Below are 17,824 nucleotides of genomic sequence, written 5' to 3'. Positions count from 1 at the left end.
ACACACACACACACACACACCTATGAAGACAGCTCCAGCTGAGCCCTTGACTATCACCACATCCCCCTGCGTGGTGCGAGTATCATAGCAACAACATGTGCAGCAGGGGGTGTTAAACTCTCTCCAGCTAATCAAGGTATGTGAGCACCGGCATTTCCACACATCGCCAGACACTTCAAAGCCCCGCTGTTGTGTGTGTTTCCTGTTGTAAATTCCCCTTTCAAATGCTACAACAAACCCTTTGAACATCCTTCCTATCCCTTCTTCCCTTTCTCCCCCTGTCTTCTCTCCGTCTTGGCAATCCGCCTCTTTCATTACAGCTTGTTTACGGCAAAGTTAACCCTTTTTGTGTCCGTCGTGAGCGCACAGGCTTGCCTTTGTGTGCGTGTTTCATCCTATTGCATAGCCTGACTGTTGTAATCGTCTCCCGGAGAAAGCATCGCAATATCTATTTTCTACCTTCCTACGCAAAACAAGGCAAGTTGTTCTGTTTTCTGTGCCGTAAAGGGGATTAAACACAAGTAATCGCATTCCAAACAAACCTTCCTTTAATCTAAAGTGGCTCGTGGCATTCAAGCTGAATGCAGCGTTGAGAATTACTCTTTCTACATATAGTACATGGGTGGCCGTGGCAGTGTGCATCAAAGTACAAATACATCTACGCCTAAACTACATCTAAACTATGTGGTATATCTGTCTCTGCAGCAGACGTAAGGTTTTCTCCCTCATATGTACACTGGTCAGATGAGCTTGTGTAACCTATCAATTGGGAGTCCTGATTCATGTGTTTGACCCAACCAACCATTACTGACTTAAAATCTCTCTCTCTCTCTCTCTCTCTCTCGCTCTCGCTCTCTCCTCCTCCACCCACCTATTTGTCTTGGCTCAGCCCTCTCTCCCATGGTGTCCGTGGAGCTAGGGACGACATGCAGAGCAGACAGGCCTGTCAAAGAGCTGGGACATGAGCTTCTTGCTCTTTACACTAAGTCAGTGGCTCTAAACGTCTAATAACTATGTGGATGAGTTTACACTGGAGTTAGTCGAAAGCCCCGTTGTCTCTCATACTTTTCAGATGCTACAGGATACCTCACTGGGTTGGTGCACTGACCAAGCATCAGTATTTGACGAGTTGGTAGTGAGAACGGGTTGGCCTTGTCTGTCAAATTTGACTTTAAGCTGCACAAGGACTCCCTCCTAAGATATGTAGTGTAATGTGATTTTGGTCAGCTGCACAACTTCTTCATGTCATTTTATGCGAGGTATAATGCATCTGATGTCAGTTACTTTCAAAGCTGTCACTGTTATATTGTCGACCCAAAGTATAGCCATAGCAAGGCAAAATAAAAGTAGGTTACAGGAGGTGAAGGTGCGACCTGGGTGGGAACAGACTGAGCTGAATTCTTCCCGAAGAAGTCAGAAGGAATGATGCAAAGGCAAAGGAAGGTGAGAAAAGGTGGGGAATGAAAAGCATTTAGTGGAAAGAGGTGTTATAAAAGTAAGAGTGGTGAGTAAGATGCTAAGTGAAGGCAGAGTGAGGGTGTATAGAGGTAGTTTATGGTACAAAAGATAAATATGACAGTCTTCGTAGAGGGTGAGGATAATGCATTTCTCTTGTTCAGCCCTCATCCTTCCTGAAACACATCCCCATCCACCACAGCTTATATTGAAAGCTGTGGACACCGCCTTAAAATAACGCTGGTTTGCTTTCCAGTATGAAAATACCGTTAATGTGAGACGCTTTTGTTGTCGGTACTTTACATTTTAGTTTGATTTCAATTGGCTCTGACATACTGTATGGCCATGTGATTCACAAGAGCAGCTGCCTTTCTGTGGCATTTTAAACACCATGTTTTAGAGATGGTGCTGTGGTATTTTTCACCAGAATGAAACTGCACTCACGCTCCATGCCTGATGTGACATATAATAATGAGCTTTATGTGCGCTGTTCCCATGCGTGACATATATCTCTGTCATTTAGTGATAAATGCAGGACCTCTCTCAGCCAGATTTATTTATTTATTTTTTATTCAGTGATTTCTCAGCTGAAAGAATAGCTGTCAATGTCTCTTGTTTTGTAGTCGCTTTGCTGGAAGGTACATGCCCTTGTCAGCAATTAAACAGCTCCACAATAAACACTGCATTGGTCGACGGAGCACCACTTGTCCTCCAACAATGTAGCTCTTCATTTTTAACCATTAACATTTAAATGGCTGCTACGATTGATTGACCAAGTTTGAATGGCAATTTTAACACACAAGTGATTTCTCTCATCGGCCATCAGCGGGATGTTGTCACAACATCGCATCACGAGTGCTTCGGCAATTACACTTTCATTGTGCGCAGTATTTAGTCAGACACTCTCAAACAGCTCCATCTGAAATGGACTGAAATGTAGTGTGACACAATGGCACGCAGAGTAATGGCTGCCTTAAAAAAGTACCCCTTGCTGCATAGATAATGTAAAACAAAGCTAGTCATGGCCTGACACGATCACTACATGATCGTCTTCACCTCACATTTCAGTCCAAACAGATAGCATTTTAATAGTACCAGCCAACAGCATGTCACATGCTTCTAAAAATGAGTCAGTGAATTATGTGCATCAATCTATGTTTCATATGCTGAAGATCATTTGGAAATAGGATTGTGTATAATGCTTCACATATAATATGATTGTCTGTAGAACCTCTCAGTCTATTTGGTTTGGTATTGAGGTTCAGTGTGTTCAGCTTACAGGGTAGCATTTATTTTGTTAATCAATTTTGGGCATTAAAAATAAGCAAGTATGCAACGTTTACTCAAACTGTTGGTATGACATCGACTAAAAGTTATTGTATGTTGGTTCTCTATGAATGTATGCAGAACCTTTACGGGCCACAAAAGTGGTTTGGGTTCAAATACATTGGTTTGAAGTACTTTGTTAAGTTTAGGAAAGAAGATTATTTTGTAAAGTTTATTGTACATCAAAGTAATGAAAATCATTTGTTTCAGTATCACTTGTAGTGAGAAGAGACAGGCTTCAAGACTTTAAAGTTGCCTGGTTAACTTAGTTTCAACAGCGAACTGTGAAAGTTGAGGTTGTTCCTGATTCATCTATATCTGAAGAAGTCTCTGCTTCACTGAGCAAAGCATTTCAGTCGCAGCTGCTCAAATGAGCTTGCTCTCTGTTTTAAAGAAGACTGAAGCTGCACCGTGCAAACCTTTTTTGCATGTGAGGAATACAGCATGTTGTAGTTATAAAATAGTTGAGAATTTGAAGTCAGCAATTTGGTACATTCACACGACAGAATACAGAAACACTCTCTCGATCAGCGTAAAACACAAATTAATGATTTAACAGCCATGGCAGCAATCCTTTTTTGATTTATTTGAATGGAAAATAAATAAACAAAAGTCTTCATTTTAATATTATGACTTTAGTCAAATCACAAGGCTGAGTTGGATTCCATTGAGAATGTTTAGCCATGAAGCCCCTGGATCGTATAATAATTAGTAATGTACAATATATTCAGCTGTGGTGAATGAACAGACGTGGCTGTGTTTTCTATCTCTGCTACAAAAGCTGCAGTCACGGTGTCAAACATTCGCAGCCTTCATTCAATGGAGAAACCATGTAAATCAAATGAGGGTCTCCTTTGGTGTGTGCTGTGCCTGAGGGCTTCATCACTGACAAATGGCCTCCAACCAACTCAGGTGACGGAAGACTACATCTACGCTCAGCACTCTGACGACATGTAAAAAGACTGAGCTGATGAAAAGCATGTGATGTTGGATCGCTATGGTGACGCGTTCGCTTGGTTGTCACGTGCCTGATTGCTGGAGGTGCTTTGGTGGTATGCGGCCACTCAAACATGAAGTTAGATTAAATTGATTCATGTATAGGGTCGAGCGTATGTATGGGTTTGGTGTCACAGGAAACAGGCTTTTGGGAGGTGTGCTGTATTTTTCATGTGTAGGTGACTACATGTGCATGCATGTGCAAAATATTAGATTGCTTTTCAACTGCCTTCATGTCAGATGATAGCATGTGAGTCTATAGAGGTATGGAGTACATTTGTCTCCTCTGTGTGCTTAACGCATGAACGTTTTCTTATACACAACTGCAGACGACATGTATGCCAAATCCATATCTCACTCATTTACTCCATGTTTGTCTACATTTATCCTTTTATACAGCTAGCAATCTCCATCTGTGCGTGTGTGTGTGTGTGTGTGTGTGTGTGTGTGTGTACATTCTTCGCATAGCTCTAGGAATGCTCATCCGATTTACTTCACACTTGGCGAAAAAGATATTAACAGGTTTGCATTACAAGAGCGAGCTCCATCAGGCAGCAATACCTGGAGCCCAAAAACGGCCACACCCCCAAAACAATATACAAAACTATAACTATTGTGACATCACGGGAGGTCACAAGTGCGGCTGGGGTGAGGTGGTGCAAGGGAGTGAACAAAAAAAACAGGCAAAAAGCAAAAGGTCCTCAGAAAGTTTTATTCTTTTAGCTCTTTTATCCAAACCAAAATTACAAAACAACAAAAAGCATCCAAGTGGAGATAAGGGTTTGTTAAACTGAATAACGTTAGAAATAAAAGTCAACTTAGAGTGTCCTCGGTTTCACCGGCTACCGGGCCTTCTTCCTTTTAGTTCTTCCTCGTTGGATTCTGTCCTCTCCTTTAGGCAGTCCTCCAGTCCACGTGTGCTCTCTGTGTCTTCCAGCGCTCCTTCCAGCCATGTGCTCTCTCCCTCTCTTCGCTCGTCTGTTTCCTGCAGCCCTTAAGTCCTTCCTCAATCAGGTAGCTTAAACACTCACACCTGGGGGAGTGGTGAGGCATTCTGGGAGCTGCAGTTTGTAGATCGGTGGCCATTTTGTGGTGTAGTTGCCGATCTCCAAAGGGAATGTAGCACCCATCCACTACCTGGCCCCTTGTGATGCCACACTATATACAATTTTTTATTTTTTATTTTGACATACTCTGGTCTTTTAAACAAACGTTAAAAACATTTTCAACTTCAATATTATTTTGAAGTATAATTCAGGTTTGTTACAACTTGGATTTTATCAATGCTTTCGTGCGAACTTAAGTGAGAGAAAAGGATGGACAAAACCTAAAAAATACAACAGGATGTAATAAACTGGTTTGATCCTTACGATGCTAACCATAGCTGCTCTGGGAGGCGGTGCTGAGGCACATCAGCTCTTTGACCAAAAAGCAGCAAGCTAACATGCATTTAATCATCTTAGTTTAGCAGTTAGCATGCTAACAGTTGTTAATTATAACTAGTTTCTCAGTGCATTTGAGGTTGATGGGAACGTAATAGTCTTGCAGGTTAAAATATAATGCTTTGACCCGATCAGGCTTACATGCTGATATTGTGGCATACATTTTTATACCACTTATGATAAAATCATAATACTTTCATTTTATGAATATAGCATAATAATATATAATATATTATAACATATATGAGCAACATAGAATCACATTTTCAAATTCATCAACAAATCCTAATCAAAAGTATCCCCTTATGTCACCACAAAGTATAAATGTCTTGCATGCCTGATTTCTGCTACTGTTCTAACAGACAAGTGAACTGACAAGTGAGTGTTGGTAACTCCACCGTGGGACGTAAAATGAAGAATAAGTAGTTCTTTCATAAATAAAATGAGAAGTGATCAGCATTATGGGAAACAATGGGAACATTTTCTTATCATGGCACTACAGGGAGGGTGTTTCTCATGTTCTTCTTGTTAACGTTGTTAGCGCTGCTTTTCTTTTCCCTCAAGCAAGAAAAATGCAGTGAAGTAGGATCAAAATTAACCTGGCAACTCTGAGTGCACAGATTGAGTACAGTCACATCCAGTTTCAGTGACAACACCAGATGCTGCTGCCTTGCACAGCACAAAAGAGGCACTACTGAAAAAGCATTTATTTATGAATTCCCATTCCCTCTTGATTCTGCTTTTAATTGGGATTTTTTGCACACTCAAATGCATGCGCTCAATGCCTTGGACCCACATACACTCACACAGCCAATGAGAGATGAACAGAGCAAGTCCTTTCCTATTGATTTCTGCTTTTCATTATGCTGGGGCACAGGGGGGGTATTTCACAAAGCTCTCTTTATCACCTGCGTTCTTTTATGAAATGGAAATTACAACCGTGGGAGAAAAAGCTCCCACCTGTCGTTGTCAGAGCTAGTCCAGCTGAGTCTGCTGGGATACATTCACTGACACACTGTAGGCGGGAAGACACATCCACACTCATGGTCAGCTACTGATCTGAGCTTATTCATCTGTAAACTGTTTCCACACAGCATCTAGAGTGCCTGGCAGCCATCCTAAAGACTGATTAGTTACTGAGAGAAGTCATCAAAATGTTGTCTGTGCGTTCTGACATCGCAGCACACACCTGCTCCCCTCTTAACAGGCTCCCCTGCGTGAGGATTTGTGATAGCGACGGCTGATAGGGGTGATTTAGAAATGAAAAAAAGGGAAAGCAGGAGACATTTTTTGAAAAATTCCACTCGCATCTGAATGCCTTGGTGCATTTGCAAACATCTCTCCATGTCCACCTGTCGTTCTTTTCAACTGCATTCCTTTTTCCTTTACCTACTCCTGCCTTACTTGTGCAGATCTCAAACACAGACTCCTTCCTCCTCCTTCCTTCTCCTTCCTCATCTCAACCCCCACTCACACCCACCCATGTCCTCACCCTACCTTGTCTCTCTCTCTTGTCTCCATGTCTTTATGCCATTAGCTTCATCTCTGCCTTCACACACTGACACACACCATCCACTGATTCATCCTCCAGAGGAAAAGTATTTGGTCCAACAGAGAATACGCCTCACCGTTCCATATGTCGTCTTTGCGCCTCACTGTGCCCAGACTTTTTTTTGTAATCACATCTGCTTGAACCCAAATACTTTGCTCTCTACAGAATTAATCGTTCTGATCTTGAGCTATTTCCAGGGGAACCGGCAGAAATTCTGGACCCCCTGGACAGAGCTCACAGCAAGGCATTTATTTTATTGCTGGTGTGTTCCAAGGCCACTGGGCCAGCTTATGCTCATTTGGACTTTTGTTTGGGAACATAATAGGCCTTTTCACAGAAAACACCTTGACATGTCACAGTAATAAAAGCGAATGTGTGAAAAATAAAATTCATGATGGTTGAAGCTGCTGGTATTGTGCATGCTGGCTCACTGTCACTCTGCCATGGCTTACTGGGACACTTATAGAACAGAGTAGTCGTTAATGTAATTGGTTACACCTGCGCTTATTCTACTATGACAACTCAAAGTGTAAAGTATAAGAAACACTCAATAAAAGTACCAAAAAGTTGTACTCAACTAACCTCTCCTCCTTGGAGTTCCAGATCACTTCACTTCCTGCCTTTGTGTGTTTTACCGCCAGTTCTGATGGTCTGCCCGGTCCTGATTAGTTTCACCTGTCCCTCGTTAGCCCTGCACTCACCAGACCTGTTGCTAGCCCTCCTCACTTCCCCATTAGTCATTACTCACTATTCATACCAGCCCAGGTCCTTCCATCATGCCACCTGAAAGCTGAATCTACGATAAATCATTAAAGAAATCCTGCCTCCTCAACTATCTGCATCCAGACCCAATCCCTCTTTGAGTATTCCCTGCGCCGTAACACAGCTCATGTTTAGGCAAAAACACCATGTGACCTGAATGCAGCGTTCGTCCCCCTTCACCTTTTGTCTTTAATCACTCCACACACCCTCTTGGTTTCTAAGTGGCTCACATGATGAACACAGGTGATTAGCCCGTATAATGACCTCTGCAGTGTGCTTACAAGTCACAGCTCCACTGTCGCAGAGACGCTATCTATGTAGGTCTCTCAGTGCTCACCTGCTCAGGGATGTGACTTCATTATGCTCTGTGGAAAAGAGTTGGTTACAAACCCTGGTATCACTGTGGTGTGTATTAATGCATGTCTTATCATGTCCGTATATTAGCAAAAGCCTCATCAGCATATTGACCCTCGTGTAAGTGAAACTGTCTCAGGAATAAACACAACCTCGGCATTTCTTGAAGATGTTGATGATGAAGCGGTGATTACTTGAGAGTGCAGCTAATGGAAGCATAAGTGTAGGTGGGCGGGTGAATAGGATATGCAATTTGGCCGCCGCGTGTGTGGGCGGCCCCGCATGGTGATATGTAATTTGCATGTTTTCTGGATATCTGTGTGAGCATGTATGATTATGTGTGTGGTATAAGTGTATGCTCATGTAAGAGAACCGTGACGGATTCTGTTCCTTGTTGCTCTGTCCCCACTGGCTGTTGATGTTCTCTCTTTCTCTTCTGCGCCACACACACACAGCCACACACTTCTCAGCACCCACCCTGTCCGTCCTCTCTCCATCATACTTCTCTCCACAGAGATGCCCCAAAAAACCCCTCTGTCTTTTAAATGGCCCACTCAGCGTGGTAAGATAACTAGCTTATCATCAAGGTCTGCTCTCTGCGTAGACGTCGCTCACACACTTGCACACAAAGACACACAGCACACAGATGAGGATTTGTGCATTTGCATTCATACATACACTTTCACACAAGCCTTTTTTGCACACACATAGATGCATGTACACACACAAACACACCTACTTGCTGTGACGCTCATCCTCATCCTCATTTCCAGCTCCCTCCACAACCAGTGCACCCTTCACCTTCTCCCATCCTCCCTGTTTTACCCTGTCTGCCCCATAGGGGAGATTTCACACAGAGTGAAATACAGCGTTGCCAACATATGTCTCAAGCAATCAATTTATGCCACGGGGCTATCTCTCTTGGCTCCCTCTGCTTAATACACCACCACAGAGGGCTGCATGCAGGCCGGCTCGGCTCTGTTCTCATCATGTTTAGAGGCAGAAGTCATCTGTAACGAAGCATTTGCTTTGCATTGTGTGCTTTATTTATGAGCTTATTGACAAATTACAATAAGCAGCCGGCTTCAGCGCTTGTTATTTACATGGCGAGCAGAGTCACTGAAGCAGACGCTCGCATTTCATGTGGTGCCTTCCATTTATGACTGCGGCAATGTGGAAATTGTAGTCGCCGGTGCAGAGCCGGTAAGTAAAGAGTTGGGGGGGGTTTATATGTGAAGATGTGGCGGCGGACATCAAAAAGGACAACCTGAATTGCTCCTGGCGTCTTCCATAAGTGGTTTGTTTTCCAGGTAAAACAGTTTTGTTTGAAAATTGTGATGGTGATCAGTCCAGTGTAATGTTTGCACTCCCTGTAAACTCTATGTTGCCCTGCAGAACGTTGGCTAATGCTGTTTTTCTGCACCAGTAGGGTGGACAGTTCCCTGTGAATTTCCTTCTCTTTGATTTTTATATTTTTCTACCAGCAAAATAAATGCCCACTTTCAGGGTGAGGGGCAGCAATGCATTAAGATCACAGGAAGGAGGGGGAGAGGAAGAAGAGAAAGAGGGGGGAGACAATCTAACACAGGTGTCTTTCTTTCTTTTTTTTTTTGCTGTTGCTGCTGCTGCTTTCGAGAAGGAAATATGCCTCGCCTCTTATCTGAGCGGTCATGTGGGATCATTAATTTGCCTGCTTCTTCTCTCCCTGCTCCTGCTGAAGCCTGCCGTCTCACTCGGTTGCCCGTGCTCGTTAAGACGAGGAGCAGAATGGAAGGAGGAGAAGCGGTGAGGTGAAGCGCAGATTTATGTAGACATGGGCGCATATATACAAAGGAATCATACAATCGGTCGCAGACAGACACAAACAGCTATACACCCACGCGGACACAAAGAAATGATCCCCTTCATTCTCTCACATGCATTTCACGCACATGCCAGCCTAATCGCAGCTACTGTGTTAAATGGAAACCTCAAATGAATAGCTGGATGGACTGATGGACCGTCTTCATTATGTTCCAGTCAGCCCTTATAAACCACTGGGAGGAGACGTGGTCGTTGGAGAGGTTTTAAATCACCATAATCCCTTCCCAGTGCCTTTTCTCTCCTGCTTTTAAGTCGCCTCTCTTGCTCTCTTTCCTTGTTTCTCTTCCTATTTTTCCATTTCAAACTACCCATGTAAGGAAAATAGGTGCTTTTCACTGTGAAACATTGGCAGGCTATCTCTTCAAATGAAGGGGAAGAAAATGCACCGCTGCTATCCTTAAGGTCTTCCAAGATCCCAATCAGAACCATATCTTCGTGCCATAGACCCGTCCGGGTAACTCCCCTGTTTAAACTGTGGTATTACTCTCTGCTTTAAATGCTCCTATCAATTAGCGGTGGCCTGAGGATTGCTTAGGGCGGCAGAACTACACCTCAGTGATTCCACCTGTCATCTTTTATAGATGTTGGTGAGTGTAAATCCCATCTGCCATCAGAGGGCTGTGTTGTAGTACAGTTTGAAAAGGCCTAGATTGTTCATGTCGGGCATTTAGCTGAGGGTTAAAGATACAGTGTGCCGAGTGGTCAGCCGTGGAATCCATTCTTCAGAAGTGGTCCAATAAAGAAGGGGAATAATAAGCGGTGGAGTGTGAAGACGAGAGGCTTGGCTGAATAACAAGGTCAGTATTGTGTTTCATTCCTATTGATGCTGGTCCTCAGAGATCTTGGCAAAAGAACGGCACCTTTTTCAGAACACTTGAACACGTACAGTGGAGTTTTTATCGCGACCAATTACACAAACTAATATTGATTATGCTTTCACTACAAACCAGTGCAGCATTTAATGAGCCTCAGTGCTATTAAAACGTGAATTCTTCACTATAAAACCTGCTATTAAAACACTTTTTAGAGGTTTAGCAGCTTTCTGTGGATTACACGTTGCTGCTCACTAATTACAGGTGGGAGAATCAAAAAGAAACTATTTAAAAAAATATATTACAATATCAGCAAAAGAAGGTCCATTCAAATTATAACTCTGATAATTATTGATTTTCCACATGGGAACAAATCAATAGGCCTAAATTAAGAGCAATTATTCCCAACATAGCTTTTTATGAAACAAAAAGACATGGGACAATAGCCTAGAACACAACACAACAACACAGATCGTCAGTGAAAATGACATTTAAAGGCTCTGTTATGAAATGCTGAATACAATGAATAGAGTAAGCTCATGATTCAAAACAGGGCATTTATATGTATCTGGCCAACCTACTGACCATTGTTCTCCACACCCAGCTTGACATCCCCTCAGAAGCCATTGTTATGAAGGTCAGTTCACGGAAAAGCAATGAAAAGGGTTTCATTGCAGAAAGTTCAGGGTGAGGACCTCCGCCTCATTCAGCTGCTGCAGCATTATGCTCCTGTGGCTGACTTCCGCTATTCACTCCCTACAATGCAACGTGGCCTTATGCAGCTCCCAGTTGGACCACATGAATGAGGAGACCTGGAGCCTGGCCATTGGTACTTTGTCAAAAAGTTTCCCCAAGTTGGAGGACAGGCTCCAAGGAGGCAACACGCATCCAGGAAGGTCAGGTCTGAGTGTGGATAAGACTGTGTCTGCTGGACGATGTAAATCCTGTTTAGGAGTCCTTGCTCACTTACATTTTGCCCCTAAAAGTGTAAGTGTGTTTGTATTTTTGTATTTCATGTTACAGAGTCATTCAGTTGACCCAGTGCATCAACATTTCAATGATAGTTTTCATGTAAGGTATATATTCAAAATAAAAATGTATTGGGTTAACATTAATATACAATGTACCACAGCAGTAATGACAATCCTTGCGCTATTGCCCCCCAAACACACAGACACACACACACACACATACACTTGTGGGACATTAATGAGGAAGCTTCTTCGAACCTCCAACTGTAGGATGAAGAGTAGTAATTGTGGGAATGTGTGTTTGCAAATGGCAGAGAGTCTCCTCTACGAATCATAAAAGTTGTCATTCTGCATTCAATTAAGCTGATAATGAGCTGACATTAAGGTCAAGCATGGTGCTGGAGATCTATGAACATCAATTAATAGAAACGTATCAGACAGTGAATATATTGTAACACAGTAGTAAGATTTATCCATGTCTCATACCGTGTTATGCTACCATCAGGTCAATAAAATAGGAAAGAAAGTCTGAATAGCACATTTGAGATACAAACTGGTTCACAGTTATTCAAAGAACCACATATTTTATTAAGACTTGTCATTTGAGTCCAGACACACTAATGTGGCTCTAACAGTGTCTCTGTGTGTAAGACTCATTAGATATGTTATTTTTCATGGTTCAGCCCTTTCTGAGGTTGCTGTTCTTCTTACCTCTGTAAATCAGCACAATATCAGTCTCCTTGACAACAAAAACTAGTGCCCCTCAAACCTGTTTTTTTGTGTTTGTTTGCATGATGGTCTAAGGCTTGTGGGAAAATGATGCTTTTAAAATATGCTTTTTAAAAAACGGTAGTGTTTTCTACCACCAGATTCCCTTTAGAAAATCATTTTTCACAAATTTTACTGCAGCATGGTCTGACACGCCCTGCTCAGTCCTGAATGTCTTCCCTTCACTGGGCCCAACAATACGGCCTGGGCCTCCAGAGGCGAGGCTCTCAACCTGGCCAGAGGAGGAGCTGCTGCTGCAGGGCGCGAAGCTCTCTACCTACCAGAGGAGCCCCTACTGTATGTTGAAGGTATCAGTGTGAGTCAAGACAACACTTTCTTACCTCTTGAACAGAACCCAAAAGTTCTTGTTTGAACAGCAACAGCGGCAAACAGGGACCAGCTAAAAGATATTTATATTTTAACACACAACCGACATCTCTTGTTTGTTTCTGATGCTCAATCCTGCTTCCACAGAGGTAAAGAGTAATTCTTGATTTTTATTTATGACCTCCATGTAGCTTGAGTAGGAAAAAAATCAGTTTCAGCCATCAAAATTACGATCCAATAAAACTTGAAGAGATGATAGCATATGTTGTTCATTGGGAGATAATTCTTGTCTAAACCCAAACCCATATCTTTAACCCTCAGCTAAATGCCCGACATGAACAATCAAGGCCTTTTCAAACTGTACTACAACACAGCTGTCCTCCATACCACTTTCCTATATATATATATATATATATATATATATATATACCAAAACTGTACTGTCACGCTTTATTTCAGCATGGGGGTAAAGAGAAGCCTGTGGAGGAGTAGTTGGCAGTGTTGCCAGCCACCCCAGTACTCTGACAAGATTACCTCTCCACCCAATTCAATTAGAAGCCCACTTTAGTCACCGCTCACCCCTTCAGGATCTCCATAATCATAACAGATGGCTCTCTATGAGACACCCACCATCTTTCACCTCCAAGAGGCCTGGAGAGGAGGAGAGCTGAAGCACTCATCATGGCACAGCAGCAGTCACACTAATACTTCTCTTGTAGTTGATCATGTGTGGGCTTCACAGGGAAGCCTATTTTAATATGAGTGAAGGCATAGTCTATATTACAGTACAAACCATCGAAAACCCCTGGGACAAAAGGAATGCTTTGAGGAAAATGTAGCAGATGTAAAAGAATGGAACATTAATTCAGAAGGAACATTTGGAAGTTACTTGACTGATTGGCACTTCATATTCTTTAGTAAGAACTCATTTGTGTTAGGACTGTTGAAACATTCAATCCCTCACTATTAAAAAGGGAAACTTGAGTCTTGCAATATCAGGCTTTTGCTTAGGCAGTCCAAGAAGCAGCAAGTGATGAGTCAAAAGATTATTTTATCTTTTTCTTAGCGTCGCAAAATTCTTTCCAGTCCAAATTTTTTTTTCCACAAATAACAACGCTTTGGACATTCTTCTTGATTTCATTTTTATTGTCAACATCCAGTCCATCTGTGAATTTAAAATTAAGGTTTTGTGTGACATGTTGATGTCAGCATTATGCTCAAAACACCATTGCACGGCTAGCATGGCTGGAGACTCTATTCTCACTTTCCACTTACATTTCTTATTTCTTGTGTTGACGTTGACAACATCGACAGAATTGCTATTGTTTCCCTAAGCCAGATCTAGATCTTCACCCAATCGTTTCTTTATGAGCTCATTCTGTGTGCTTTGTTCATGTTCCATTTGGTTGTCAGTGTTTAGTCATTGTTTGCTCACTCTTGCTCTTTGTCTTCCGTGTTTTTCCTCATTGTTGAGAACATTTTATCATATTCCCATGGGCAGGGGATTTGTATGCTTTAACAGGCCAGTAAGTAAATCCAGAAACCTGAGAGTATGTAACACAGTGATGGACCATAGCACAGTGTCCAGCTCCAACATCAAACTCCACTTGAGATGCCTCCTGAGCTGCATGGTTTTCCTTCTCACTCTATTTTTCATGTAAACCATAAAAACCTTCCCAGTGTGTGGCTCATGCAGAATAGATGAGGCCCCAGTTGTGTCATTTCATGATACATTTTTAAAACAGCCGACACATCGGCCCCTTTGTGGCGTCTCGGGCTGAGGCACATACCATGTCGTCATGTCATTATGAGTTTGGGTCCGGCTCCAGACTCCTGTCTAACATCATCCCCGATTTCTTTCTGACCTCCTCTCCTCTTTTTACTCCACACACCATGACTTGAAAAGCACCAGAAATAACAAGATACGTCATCTTAAAAGAGCTCCCTGCTGATTGGCTGTGCGTGAACACAACATTGTGAATTTTTGCATGTGATAGGAATCGAGTTTCACCCACTGAGAGGAGAAGTTGGTACCAAAGCGCCTCTCAGTGTGCACAAAACTGTGGATCAAAGGCTCGAACGAGTCTTTTTGTTTTGGTAAGATGAGGATGTTCAGAGAAAAGAAAGCGAGCATCCAAACAGCAGGGGCTGCAGTGATATCACTCAAGCCTCTTTTGTTGTTTAGTGCTGCTTCTGCTTGAACATAGATGATGTGCTATTGTGCCCACGTCTGTACCGTTGACATTTCCAAAATAAGACCACATATGCATCTGTACATGTGTTTCTTTAACAAGTTCGTCAAGAACTAGAATGAACTGCACAAGAGGAGTGAGGCAGCAATCATCATATTTGTGTGTGTGTGTGTGTGTGTGTGTGTGTGTGTGTGTGTGTGTGTGTGTGTGTGTGTGTGTGTGTGTGTGTGTGTGTGTGTGTGTGTGTGTGTGTGTGTGTGTGTGTGTGTGTGTGTGTGTGTGTGTGTGTGTGTGTTCATGTATTACTCATGTTGTGTGGACAAAATCGGTCAACTCAGTCCCATTCTGGAGACTAGCCTTCATTTTGTGGACAAAGCATGTGTCCCCTTGATGTAAATCATTACATTTTAGGGTGAAGACTGGGTTTAAAGTTAGAGTAATGATACATTTAGGTTCAGTTTAAAGTAAAGTTAAGGGTTCGGATTAGGATTAGGCAAATAGCTGTTATGTTTAGGTTAAGTCTCCAGTCAATGTAAAGTCCTCTAAAGTGATGGAAACACAACTGTGTGAGATGTGTGTGTGTGTGTGTGTGTGTGTGTGTGTGTGTGTGTGTGTGTGTGTGTGTGTGTGTGTGTGTGTGTGTGTGTGTGTGTGTGTGTGTGTGTGTGTGTGTGTGTGTGTGTGTGTGTGTTTGTGTGTTTGTGATCAAAGCGTCTCTATCCCGCCATGTGCTGATCCAGCCCAGGCCAGATAGAATTACTTAGTCCCCATAATGTCCTGGGGTCCCCTATCGTCGCTGCCTTTGAATCCAGTCACAGATAACAGTGCAGATTATATGCCTCTCCTGAGTTACTTTCAAGTTGACAGTACTCCAAAATCACAAATCTCTCAATCTGACTGTGAACACATCTGCAGCGGAGAGAGCGGCACTATCCAGGCTTCCATCTGACTTTGTTGTTTCTGTCGGTGAACGACTGGAGGGAGCTTTTGTATGCAGAGTTTAAGGAGGAGAAGCAACATGCATGCTACAGCAGGGTGGTAACGTCTTCCCAGGCTAAGGTGAATGATAATCATCCAAGATCATCATTCCATCATCCCATTCTATCTCATTACCAGCATCTGCAGCTGTGCCATTTCCAATGATGTGAAAGTCAAACACGTACTGGAGAGATGTGGGTCCTTAGCTGCAAACACACTACACAACAGCAATCATGTCTCACTGTTAGAAATAATGGTTTCAAACATGGTCTTCCTGATGGGCTGAGATTCTACCTACAACAGTTTGCCTGTGAAGAATCCTCTTTTAAAGAAAGGGTTTTACAAGGGTTATTTGTAACTATTTTTCTCAGCTGGACATGATGCAAATGAGCATACTTCAAACTGTAGATTTTCCCAAAAAAGAGCTCCTTACCTGCTCTGTGCATAATCAGGCTATACGGCAACTCTTCCTTGTATGTTAGGAAGAGTTGCGAGACTAAGAGTTATCCCCCCCAAAAAATATTTGTGTTAAAAGATCCTCCCATGCCATGATCGATATATATATGTATATATGTATTGTAATATTGTAATCTTCTCATGAAGCCATTTTAGGTCAGTAAGGGGGATTAGTGTGATGAGCCTTTTATTTACAGGATCTCCACATGAGTGTGTATGTATCTGTGCTTGTGTACTGCCTGTGTTTGGGTGTGTATATGGAAGGGAGACTTGGGAGACTGTGTGTATAGTATGATAGCACTAGCCGAGATTTTTCAAATTCATATTCAGGCCTTATTGACCCCAAGTCCTCATGTGAGAATATTCCAGTAGAGGCTATGTGTGAAAGCATTGAAAAATGTTCAAATTGTGCTTTAGTGATTTTAGAAAACTCAGCAAGGGCACTGCAGCAATGATTTCTTCTATTTTTCCTTTTGTGAGGTCATACTTCAGTGACATGAGGACAAAGGGGTGAAATCACAACATAAATGTCCTTCTTATTTTCTCAAGCTTTTTCCTCGTTTTCACTTTATTTATCATTCTTTCTAACATGGTTTCAAGTCACCTGGTGTCCCTGCAGGTGGAGTACTTGTTAGCTAAAGCCGTGAGCAGGATTCAGGTCTGTTTTTCCTTGAACACTCTGTGATTACTGAATCCTTTATGTTTTTCAACATTAGGGCAATATACCGTTAATACATTTCTTTTGTGGCCAAGCAATGTGGTTTCTATGGTGTGTTGGCGGTCCCTGACCATGCAACAATACAAGGAGAGTAAAAGGGACAGATGGTGGTGTTCTGAGGAGGGAAACTGTCCTTCAGCTGTATGCTCATGAGACAAGCAGACCATGAAAAGCATGTACTCTGGTGAACCGTCTTTGTGGAAGAAAGTGAGAGTCCACCAGCTATGTAGGACCTGATCTGCAGCTGAAAATGCTTACGGTGGAGCTTTAATGCAAAACACCACATTTACAATATTTAAATAGAAAAGGTGGCTGTAGCAGAATTTAGACAAAAAGAGAAAATTGGGATTTAGGAATGGGTGTCACTTTATAACCACAGGTATAATTACTTGTTATATTCCACGTAAAAGTGAAAATGTACAATTTTCCGCTACAGTGTTTCTGACTCTTGTTGCTTTACCTGTGATTCCATTGACATTCTGCAGGCACGAATGTATTTTTAGCTGCTGCTGTTATTTTTGAGTTTAAACCTTGCTTTAATGTACCCACTGCAACTATTTGCACGATTTAGAGCTTGAAGTAGCATGCATTTCCCAGAGATGATGCAATATAACTTAATGCTGTGTTCCTCATAATGGGACGATATGGGGTGTTTGAAGATGGTGAAAAGTTCAAAGACAGCGAAGCAGGTTCAACCATGGGTTAATCCAACTTTATATGGAAGAGGTGTGCACTCGCTGCTCTCTTCACATAATAACCATGACTATTGCAGCTATTGCAAGTATGCATTTCAAAATGTGAAAAATTCACAGGTGTCTCTGTGCAAGGATAGAAAGCCTCTTTGGGTGCATT

The sequence above is a fragment of the Anoplopoma fimbria genome, chromosome 7 (assembly GCF_027596085.1).
Source record: "Anoplopoma fimbria isolate UVic2021 breed Golden Eagle Sablefish chromosome 7, Afim_UVic_2022, whole genome shotgun sequence".
In the NCBI taxonomy this organism is placed as follows: Eukaryota; Metazoa; Chordata; class Actinopteri; order Perciformes; family Anoplopomatidae; genus Anoplopoma; species Anoplopoma fimbria.
The sequence above is the reverse complement of the archived record's forward strand: the minus strand, read 5'-3'. Positions refer to the sequence as shown.